Source organism: Meles meles, chromosome 1 (genome assembly GCF_922984935.1).
Source record: "Meles meles chromosome 1, mMelMel3.1 paternal haplotype, whole genome shotgun sequence".
In the NCBI taxonomy this organism is placed as follows: domain Eukaryota; kingdom Metazoa; phylum Chordata; class Mammalia; order Carnivora; family Mustelidae; genus Meles; species Meles meles.
The window spans coordinates 92,125,865-92,137,651 of record NC_060066.1 but is presented as its reverse complement, the minus strand read 5'-3'; positions in this window follow the sequence as shown (position 1 = coordinate 92,137,651).

Here is an 11,787-nt window from a genome sequence, read left to right as displayed (position 1 = left end):
CAGCTTTTATTTGGCCAAAATGTTTTCGTTTCCTTATCATTCTTGAAAGATGGTATTTCTGAGAATACAATTTTAGATCAATGGCTCTTTCTTTCCATCTTTTGAAAACATGGTTCCACTGTCTTTCAGCTTTCTTGTTTTTGTTGCAAGTCCACTGTCAGACCACAGTCATTCTGTGGTAGATGAACTGTCCTTTCTTGCTGTTTTCAAGATTTTCTCTTCAGCTTTGGCGTTTTGTGATGTGCCACGAGATGTGTGTATAATGGGATGTGCCTAGCATGTATGCTCATTTAACAAAAATATATGCTGCTTGAGAAATATTATACTTTCCATGTCTCAGGACTTGTGTCTTTCATCAGATCTGACATTTTCTTAGTTTTATCTCTTTAAAAAAGGTCTCTCTCTCTCTCATTCATTCTCTTCTGTCTTGTGTAACTCAGGATGTTTGTTAGAAATTCTTATTCTTTCCTCCCTTCCTCTATTTTCTATTTTCTTATCTTTTTGTACTGCATTGCAAGTATTTTCTTTTGATCTGTCTTCAGTTTACTAATTCTACCTCCACCCATGTTTATTTGGCTGGTTCACCTATCCACTAGCATACACATACACACACATCTTAATACATATGGTTTTAATTAGATATATTTATATTTTGAGTTCTATAAGTTCTATTTGGTTCTTTGTCAAATCTTTTTTGGGCCACTTTCACTAGCCTCCCTTTTCCTTGTTCCTTTTCTATCCTTTAGGTCTTTCAACTTTTCATAAATAGTTATTTTATGTTCTATATCTGATAATTCCAATATTTGAAGTTCTTGGGGGTTTAAATCATGCTTACTGTTTTTGCTGACTTTCACTTATGGGAGTTGGTTACCTTGTGGTGTGATCATTTTTTTCTCTTTTTAAAACTTATATTTAAGTGAACTTAAACTGCAGGGATCATCACATGACTAGATCAAGAAGGCTTTGCTCTGGAGTGGATTTGCATTTTCATCTGCCAGGCACACAGGCGTTATCAAACTGGAACCACTTTAGTTTATTTTCTTTGTTTAGAGTTTTCAAGATTAGGTAGGTAATGAGATATTGAACCTGAGACTCATGTGACAGGAGGCTCGTGGTTACAAATTACCGAGGAGACCATTATTATTATTTTTAATTTTTATTGGTACTATTATTGGTAATATTTTCCACTTGAAGCTCTGGCAGGAAAGATTTCCCTCTGACTTATTTTGCCAGCAGGTATGTTTTTCTAGTCCACTTTTCCTGGAACATGACCTCCTTTCAAGAAGGTACAAGCTTTTTGTGAGATTCAGGTTTATCTCCCTAGTTTGTGCAAGCCCAAGGACCCCATTTCCCTGCACAACCATTCAAGGTTTTCTTTTCTTTCCTTCCGTTTTTTTATTTATTTATTTATTTATTTATTTATTTATTTATTTATTTTTACTTTTTTGTTCATGCTTATTTTGTTTGTTTTATCTTACTTTATGTTAAACATAGGCATTTTCCTTATTATCTTGAAAGGTAATAAATTCATTTAATAGTGCAGTTATCCAACATATCAGTGTTGGGCAATGGAAGAATTTTCACAATACTTTGTCTTCTGTGTTTCCGATAGCAAAACCCAAAAATTTACCTCTCCCATTTGGCTTATCTGTGCTCTCACCTGAACAAAAGCCGTGATAACCATCTATTTTTCCTGAAGCATCTGCCCTAGACCTCTAAGAGTGTCTTGTTGCCCCGATTTATAGCTTCTCTTCCATCTGATAGCTCATAGTCTCTGCAAGATTTCAGTAGTTACACGAAGATTCTGACCTCTTTTCTGTCCTGTTGAGGGATAGAGTAGAAGAAATTTGGGTGTTGTCTGTAGATGTGGCCTTCCAAAAGTTCTTTCAGCCATATTTACTGAGCTTCCTCTGCATGCCTCTCACTGCTCTAGGGGTTGAGGCTTACCAGTGCATGAGACAGAAACATGTCTTACTCTTTTGGAGCTGGCCTTTTATTTATTTGTTTGTTTTTAACATATGTTTAGATTTTATTGATTTATTTGAGAGAGAAGAAGTGGTGGGATTGGGGGAGTGGGAGAAGAAGGAGAAGAGGGAGAGTGAGAAGGAGATTCCCCGCTGAGCAAGGAGCATCTGTGGGACTTGATCCCAGGAGCCTGAGATCACCACCTGAGCCGAAGGCAGACACTTCATGGACTGAGCCACCCAGGTGCTCCGCATAACTTACTTTAGAGTTATCCTTCAGTTTCTTTATTCCACAATATTCATGGAATATATACTATATTCTATATGCCATGTACTCGGGAACAATTGCAGAACAAGACAAAAAAAAAAAAAATCCCTGTCTTCATGTAGCTTATATTCTGGTTGGGGAGAATGTGCTTTTCTGAAAGGATCAGAAAGACCCATGTTAAAGAAATGGGGTATTCATAACATCTCAGGCACGCTGAGCAACTCCCAAGTCCAGTCGGTTTTGTATATATCGGTGACCCCTAAAACTTGATCTTCAGACCAGATCTGGTTCCAGAGCTTGAGACCTGCTTGCCTGGGTGCCTAATGAGCATATCGAAACCTGATCTTCCACATCCGGCAACTCCATCAGAAAACATCTTCCTCCCTCTTCCACCCACACACCACCCCACATCCCATCAGTTACCAAGCTCTGTTCATTCTGCCTCCCAGGCAGACAGCAACCCCCTACCCTGGAAGTACGCTCCCTGTTCCTTGGCAATCCTGACCACTGTTTCTCACTTGGCTTATTCCAGCACACCCTTCCCTGCTCTCCAATCCATTCCCCACACTTGTGCAAAGAGAGCAACCCATTGCACAAACAAATCCGAGCATCTCCTGAATCTCCCTCAAGTCCAGTCATGACTTCCAGCGGCCATTGGGAAAATGTTCAAATTCTTTAGTGTGACTGACCAAGCTCCTCTCTTTTTCTCTCTCTCTGCCCCTGAGAATCACAGGACTGTGTAACACCTGAACGGGACAGCTCCACATCTGGAAATGCACTCTGTCATTCTGTAGTACAGAGGAGCTTAAAAAATGTATTTCTATATATTTTTTAAGATTTTATTTATTTATTTGACAGAGGGAGAGAGAGAGAGAGAATGAGTCGGGGGAAGGGCAGAGGGAGAGGGAGAAGCAGGCTCCCTTTTGAGTAGGAAGCCGGCTGTGGGACTCGATCTCGGGACCCTGGTATCATGACCTGAGCCAAAGGCAGACACTTCACCAGCTGAGCCACCCAGGTTCCCCTCTATAATGGTTTTTAAAAGAATCTGTGTTTTCCCGCCATGTTTTTAATTTAGAGACTATTGGAAAATGTGGCTGAATGTTCACATGGAGGAACCACCATTGGGGGGCAGGAGTGGGGGGTAGGAGGATAGGGAAAGTGCAGGAGGGAGGAAGGGGGGTGCAGAGCGCTTTGGAGCTGAACCACAAGAGAGTCACACAGCTATGTCTGCAGTGTTTCTGTGCCTTAGAAAGCTCCTCTTTTTAGGGACATTGTTACTTATTTATCTGTGCCCCCCCAGACCTGTCACAGACCAGCCCCCCTCCCCCACCCCCCGCAGGATTTTGCCCTGTCCTGAGGCCAGTGTCCATGGTGGCTGTGACCCCAGTTCAGGCAGCGATTTGGCTCCTTTAAGAGCCTGGACAAGCTCCCAGAGTCCTGCAGCTCCCACCCCTCCTGGCCAGCAGCAGAGCCCAGCTGTCGGCTGGCCCCCTCCGGGAACATCCCTGTGTTTACACTCTCAGTCACATGGTAACCTCTCCCAGCTCCTGGGCAGGCTGCACGGTTACCTCATCTGCAGTCCAATGACCTCATCCACGTAAAATGTGGCAAGTGCGAGACGGGAGCAGAAAGGGCCCAGCTCCTCACCCAGAGGCCCTGGGAGAAGCTGTCCTCCATGCTGGCTCAGGAAGTCAGCCGGAGAGCTGTCCACTTGGTAATGACTCCTGGCCAGGAGCCGATTCATAAGTCAAGTGGATGCGTCTTCCTGGGAGTAGGGCTGGGAGGTGCCTGTGCAGAAATGCATGCACCCCACCTGGGAGCTGGTTATCTCAGGGGATTCCTGTCCTCCCCAGCAAGGACCCCTGACTCCAGGCTGAGGCAGAGTCACCATCCCCCACCCCAGCCGCTTAGGCACTTTGAAGATGTTGACACACAAACAGGATGAGAAATGCACCGCAGAAAGCAGAGAAAGGCACGTGTTCTCTTGACTTGGGGGTGGAAGCCTCACTAGACACTGTGGGCTTTTTTTTTCTTTTATTGTTTATCACTTTCTTTGAATTACATTTGCTCTCCCCCTCCAAAAAATATTGCATGTGATGACTAGGAATATAAAATAAATTACCTTTGCCATAGGCTGCTGGGTTTATTAGCCCCTTTCTAGCTCTTCACAATGTAAAGGACAGGCTGACCTAGAGTGATCTCCTTCCAGTGGGCTCCCTCTCCTCTCAGTAATGGGAGCTCTGCTATTTGTGCTTTTAACAGCTTAACCCTTTGAGCTACTCCAGAGCTCTGCATTCTTTCAGGGATTTTTTTTTTTTTTTTTTTTTTTTTTGAGGGAGAGCATTTAGCTTTGGGATGGCATTTAAAATTTTAAGCCCTCTGATTTATATTATCCACATCATGAATATATTTAAAAAAATAAACAGAGATGAAAACCAAGCCCAGGAAATAAAAACAGATGAAACAACACACAAGTTCAGTCGCTTGAGAGGTCAAGAATTTATTTGGATAAGGTCTGGATAAGAATTTATTTGTGAGGGGTCTTGCTGGGTGCGTGTGTGTTGGGGGGTGTGTACTCATTTTAAGGAGCAAATGTTAATAAACATACAGAAGCATCCCCTTGACTACATGGAGATCAATTAGTGAAGTAAGACCCATTGCTCTTTTCCTTTAAATGCCTGACAAAACCAGTTATTAAAGGTGGGATCTAAGTCTTCTAGGGAGGGAAGCAAATGCTTGGTTATAATGAGCCAAAGAGCAGAGGTCATTATTTCGATGGGGTGTTTGCTATTTACTCCCAGTCATGCACTTGACATATTCTCTCTTATTAGCAAAGCTGCGGCAGCAGCAGCGAGTGTTCAAATCATGTCCCCCCAAATCTGGACTCCGGGACACTCTCCCTGCACACAGATGAATGCCCCCAGGAGCAAATTGCCTCACCCGCCTGTCCAGAGTCACCTAGACTGTGGCAAATGGTTTTTCAGAGCAAGGTAAGCACGGGGGAGAACTGGAGGCTGTATATTTAAACAATTAAAGGCCTCTGTGTGGCTCTGCCTCCTGCTGTAGAGTCCAGGCAAGATGGTGTAATACGTGCATTTTACATATCAATGGCGGAGGGGGCTGTTTCCAGATGGCTGTACCTATTTCAAAGCCACCTTTTTATGCAGAAAGAAGACTGTGTGACCTCCCTCCAAGTAAATGTGTTTTGTAAGCCCTGGGAATGAATGCTGAAAAAAATGGTCCTGGGCTATATTTCATGTCCAGTCCATCGTGTTGTGTGTGCACAGCTGTTCGGGGCTGGCATGTGGTAGCATATTAAAAGGAAGATTACCATTTCCCATTTTTCCCCCTTCCGAAGGCTTGATATGCATATAGGAAACTTGGGAAGGGGGGGGGTGGGGAACAAGGCATAATGAGACAAGGAAGCCGGGTCTCAAGGCACTAGTCGGTGCACATCTGGAGTTCGGAGCATTCTAGAGATAGTAACTTATTCCCAGGAGCCGCCGCCGGAGTGGGAATGGTCGCCCGGTATCCATGGTGAGCTTCCCTATCGCGCTGCGCCAGGTGTGCGGGTGTGTGTTGTTTCTTGGAAAGGCTGTCCTCGGAGGGGTGGGGAGAGGAGAGGACAGGAGGAGGGAAAAAACCAGAAGGGAGGTAATTAGGCGCCACCTTGCCCAGCGGAGCCAGCGCAGGCGGCTGAAATGCAGTGTGGGTTATTGGAGGGGCGCGGGTGGAGTCAGGTGGCACGTGCTGAGCCTTATAGGCGCCTTGTTTCTATGGGGACAGGACCAGAGGAGTGAAGCCCTGGGCTCAGAAGAGGCACAGGGCTCACAGTACCGAGCCCAAAGGCTCTGGGAAGGGCCTCGTTCCTGGCCTCCCACGCAATGCGATACTGGTCTCGAACTGACCACCTGAGTCCAGGCTGGTTTTTTTCGCCCTTAAGAAACTGGATGTGGTTCAGGCGTCCTACCAAGGGTTTTATTTAGAAAAAAGACTTCCGGGGGGTTAGCTTTATTTACTGGATAGCTGCCCAGCTGGTCTTTGTATCACCGTTGATGGATCCAGAGGGTGGGGTCGTGAACGGTAGGGACCTGCCTTACCTGAGAGGTAAGCCAGGAGCCAGTCTGGAAGTTCCCTCAGGAGGAGAGTTCGTTAGAGTTTCACAGATTCATGCGATTCATGTTTTTTGTTTTTTGTTTCTTCCTTCCAAGCTGCAAGACTGTGAGGTTCCAGATGCTCTGTGTAAAACAATGCCCCACAGGGGAAAGCCAGGGAGGGGAAGTGTGAGGTCCAACTTGAGGCCACCCTAAAAAGGGCTATAAACAGCAGCTGCTTCTATTGTGTCTGCCAAGTGCTGCCTATTAGTGTAGGCCTTCGGACTCCTTGTCTCTTTTTCTGAAGCCAGATGTGACCAACAGGAGTCTGTCAAGTCAGAGGTGGACCCCAGATGGTGGGAATCCAGCAAAGGAAGCGGAGGGGCACGTGGAGGGGTTCAGGCTTGGGGGCAGGGAGAAGACTGTCTGCCCTTTCTCGGGGACTGGGTCTTCCCAGTCCCTAAGCCCAGCACTCTGGGTCTGGCAACTGAGGCAAAGGAGGGTGGTGCGCAAGGCGACCTGACATTGTCTGAGCTTCCTGCTCAAATGTGGGCACACGGAGGGCACGGGACACACTTGGGGAGGATAGACAATGGTAGATGGTGAAGGAGTCCTCAGAGGAGCTAGTGTAAGGGAGCCCCCAGATGCGGGGCGGGAAGAGCGTAAACAAGAGAGCTCGTCTGGTGGAACCATGCAGCCCTGGGTGATGAAACACGAGGACGTGGGCAGGAAAAGGCAGAGATATTCACTCAGTCCCACTGGCAAAGGGGTTCGTCAGTTCCCCTGTTGATAGGGAATGAACATCAAGATCAGAGCCTCATCACTTCTAGTTGATGGTGTGTTTACCATTTCCAAATCTGTCGGTTCAGTAGTCTTAACTAATGCCTTCTTATTTCTCCCTCCTCCTCTTTTCTTTTCCCAAGGTAGAGAATCTTTTGAGATACAAATCAAAAGAACTGTCTACAGAAGTGGTTCCTCAGCCACGAGTCAGAAGCCCAGATGGGGAGATTAGGGAAGCATCCCTTAGCCAGAGCTTAGTCCTGTCCCTCCACTTTAAAGGGAAGTGGACCAGGTAAATGAAACTGTTCAATCCCACAACCCTGAGATCATGCCTGAGCCCAGATCAAGAGTCACGTGCTCAACTGACTGGGCCACCCAGGAACACCACCCCCCCCCATATATATATATATTTTTTAAAGATTTATTTCATAGAGGGAAGGAGAAAGTGAGAGAGTGAGAATATTACATAGAAAATTCTTAACCCACATACTTGTGGACAGATTGTCCACTGATCATTTGTCAAGATCTTTTTAAAAATCAAAATCATGCATGCATGAGTTTAAAGGGTCAACCAATACTGTGATGTTTCAGGGAAGCAAAGGTCCCAAGCCCATTCTGTCGCTCTTCTACTTCCCCAGAGGCATTCACTTGGAGGGAGGTTGACAGATTCCTTTTGTATTTACTTCTGTTTCTATTTAATAGGATTATATTGCTAATTTTTAATTTTTTAGTTTCAGACATTTTAAGATTTAGCTTTCTTTCTTCTTCTTCCCTTGATTCTCATCCCCATTTCCCAATGGAGTTCCTATTATAATTTTGATTAAATGAATACTGAGAGTATGTTATCTGAAGCTGAGCTATGTAGTGACAATGATTACTTTTCCTTTTCCAAATAACTTCTTGATCTCTGGACTTCAGCTGTCCAGTATACTCGCCAATAGCGACATGTGGCTACCGAGTACTTGAAATGAGACTAGTGTAACTGAAGAATTAATTTTTAAATATTATTTAATTTTACATCTGAATTTAATAATGATGGCTTTTTGAACTTAATAATGATGGCTTTTGGATAAATTTTAACTATTTTTGGAACACCCTTGGTAGGTGAATAACCTTTTCAGCTACAAATTTAATGAAAACTAAATTCAGGTCAATATCAAGTATTTCTGAGAAATTTTAGTGAGCAAACTGAGGTGGGCTGTAAATGCAAAATACACATTGGCTCTCAAAGGATTAGTATGAAAAAAGAATATAAAACATCTCATTAATAATTCTGTATTGATTTTACAGTGAAATACTATCTTAGATATATTAGGTTAAATTTTATTTATTTATTTATTTGTTTGTTTGTTTGTTTGTTTATTTATGTAAACTCTACTCCCAACGTGGGGCTCAAACTCACCAACCCGAGATCAAGAGTCACATGCTCTCCCGACTGAGCTAGACAGGCATTCTTCAGCTCTTTCTTTTTAAAATGTGACTGGCAATAAATGTAAAATTACATGCGGGGTTCATACTTTGTTGGTGCTGGGGAGTGCTGTTCTGGATTGTAGTTGTTTCCTGTCTCTCTTACATTTGCATTACACTTACCAGCCCCAGTTTTCTACCAGTGTTCTAGATCTCCTCCTGAGGTGAGCATTCACATCTGACATTCTGTCCCTTTGTCTTCTAGGAGAGGCTTTGCTGAAAGCCTCTGACCAGCTCTTGTCTGAACTGGCTGCTGTCATCCTGAGATCTGCCTTTGCTAATGTTTCGGGAATTCCCTTTATTGTTCGATTGTGTTGAAGCCTGTTTCCTGGACTTCCTATTTTCTTCCTTCTTGATTCATTCCTTTGTTTTATGAAGCACACTCTCCCATAGTTTCCTAAAAAAAAGTGTGTGGGAGATTAATTTTTCCTGTGTCTGAAAATGTCTTCATTCTGCACATGTTCATAGTTTGTCTGGATAGATAAGTTCAGTGTGGAGACCATTTTTCAGAATTTGGAAGGCATCGCATTATTGTCTTTTACTGCCCTGTGTTGCTATTGAGAAGTTAGTTCTAAGTCATTCCATTACTTCTCATTTGTATGTGACCTTTCTCTTTCTCAATCTCTGTCCCTCTCTCTCCTCCCTACCCCTCCTTGCAGAATCTTCTTTTTCTAACTAATGTTATGAGGTTTCATGATGATGTAACATACCCTTCAATTCTGGGAAGTTCCCTTGAATTACTTTATTGGCGATTTCCTCCAGTTCATTTTCTCTGTTCCTTCTCTTTGGAACTCTGTTATTTGGATGGAACAGATAATTGTAGGTCTGTACTGGTCCTCTGGTTTTCCTGTCTTTCCTTTTTTATTTTTCATCTCTGACTTTTGCTTTCTTTTCCAAAAAGTTTCCCCAAATTATCTTCCCACCTTTTGCTGAGTTATTCACACATACTATCATATATTTAATTTCCAAAATCTTTTTTTGTTTTTGGACTACTTGTTCTTTTTAATAGCATCCTGTTCTTGTTTTGTGGATTCATTGTCTTCGCCTATATCTCCTTCTTTAAGGACAACAATGATTATTTTGCTTTTCAGTTTTCTCCTCCCCTTATAATCTCTTTCCTCTAAATCTCCTTTCTTCTGTGTGTTTCATATCAAAGTTGTTCTCACAGGTCTAGGAATCCTGGGTTGTTTGTATGTGTTTAGGGTAGGGGACTGAAAGGTGATTGGAGGCTGCCTGTGGGCAGGGTCCTAATGAAAATGAGCTTCTCTGTAGGGCTACTGTGGGGAGCTCTCAAGTGAGTTGCTTTAGGTCTTTCCCCTAGATCTGGTCAGAATTTCCAGAGGAGCTCTGCCTGTGTCTTGCCTTTTCCCACAATTCCGGGAACTGAGCTGGGGAAGATGGCTTGGGATTTCAACGTTCACCAAACCCTCCTGCCTCTGTGAGGCACCCCAGTTTTCTGTGGGCCGCCTTTGCTGCTATTGATTCCTTTTTAACAAACCACCCTGAAACTTTGTGGTGTGGAGCCGCCATTTTATTTTGCTTATAATATTGAGGGTCAGACATTTGGTAGCTTGGCTGGGTGGTGTATCTCTGATCATATGGCTTTAGCTGGGGCAGCTGGGATGGCTGGTCCACTTCCACGCTGTCTTCTCAGTCCCAAGGCATGGCCTCTCTAAATTTCTCTTTCTCTCTCTCCACGGTGTCTCACTTTCTGGGGTCTCTCTGCATGGCTTGGGTTTCTCACAGCTTGGTCATCTTAGGTGGTCATAACTTTTACATGGCTGCTGACTTCCAATAGCAGGGAGCAAAAGCTGTCAGGCCAGCTCTGCCAGAGCCAACATTGTGTCTCTTCCAGAATATTCTTCTTGTTTTTTTAAAGATTTTATTTATTTACTTGACACACACAGAGAGAAATCACAAGTAGGGAGAGAGACAGGCAGAGAGAGGGAATCAGGCTCTCCACCGAGCAGAGAGTCCGATGTGGGACTCGATTCCAGGATCCTGAGACCATGACCCGAGCCGAAGGCAGAGGCCTAACCCACTGAGCCACCCAGGCACCCTCTTCCAGAATATTCTATTGGTCAGTGAAGTCACACTGAGCCTCCTGCCCTGTGCCTAGATTCAGAGATATGGAGCAATAAACTCTTCCTGATGAAAGAGGAAGGTCACATAGCTTAGGAGCATGTGGGTTAGGAGATTTGCCATCTTCGGAAATTTTCATCTGCCACACTGCCGAGATTAAAGTTAATTTAAATAAAATTCTAGTGAGCGTGATTTTCACCAACAGAAATATTTATCAATTGTGTCTTTTTTGTAGTTCTTCTCCATAATGTCCTTCCAACATGTTGAAATCCAAATTAAAAATCCCCGCTTTTTGGGAGAAAAGTTTATATTGTAGATTAAACATTTGCTCTGATTCTTCAAAGTAGTTTTCTTTCTTTTTTTGTGTACTAAATCTTTTCCTGTATTCTGGGATTTTTATTTTGTTTTGATTTGTTTTCTTTCGAAAGGAGATCTATATTTACCTGGCTTGGAAATTTGAGATGATTTTGTCAGCGGTTGTGTTGGTTCCTGTTCTCTTAGTCCCAGAGGGAAAATTTTACGTTTTTATGTCTTTGGTAACGGATGGGGGCCTTCCCCAAATCTCTCCAGGCCATCTGGCAGTTCCGTGTATGGGGCACTGGTGTAATTGCCAAACCACCCTAAATTCCACCCACTGACTGTCTCAGAGTCCCGTTCTCTTGTAGTTCACGTGTGAGAATTTCCCAGGTCTTTGGGGGAAATTTCACTCACTTACTCCCAACTCCTTTCTCTGTCAGGGCTGCTAGTTCTCGTTAGCACTGTGACCCCTCTGTTTCACCTCCACCGAGTCACGCCTACCTCCTCAAAATTTCGAGTGCATCAATACCTTTCTTCCTCATTTTACATGACTGTAAAAGACTTCTCTCCCTGCTTAGGATGACTCTAGGATTCTTTCATCAGGATTGGGGAAGAGAGGGGAATTAAACGTGTCAGCTCAGATTACCATCTGTAAGTCTCATTAGTCACTTGGTCCTTGGTTCATGTCAGCCAGGCTTACTGAGACAGGCTCCATAGATTTGCTTGTGTCTGAGAAAGTGACTATTTTCTTTTCCCTGGCTCATAAGAGGTGCAAACATGAGAGCAGTGATTCTCAATCCTGGCTGCATGTTGGGATCACCTGGGGGGCTTTGAC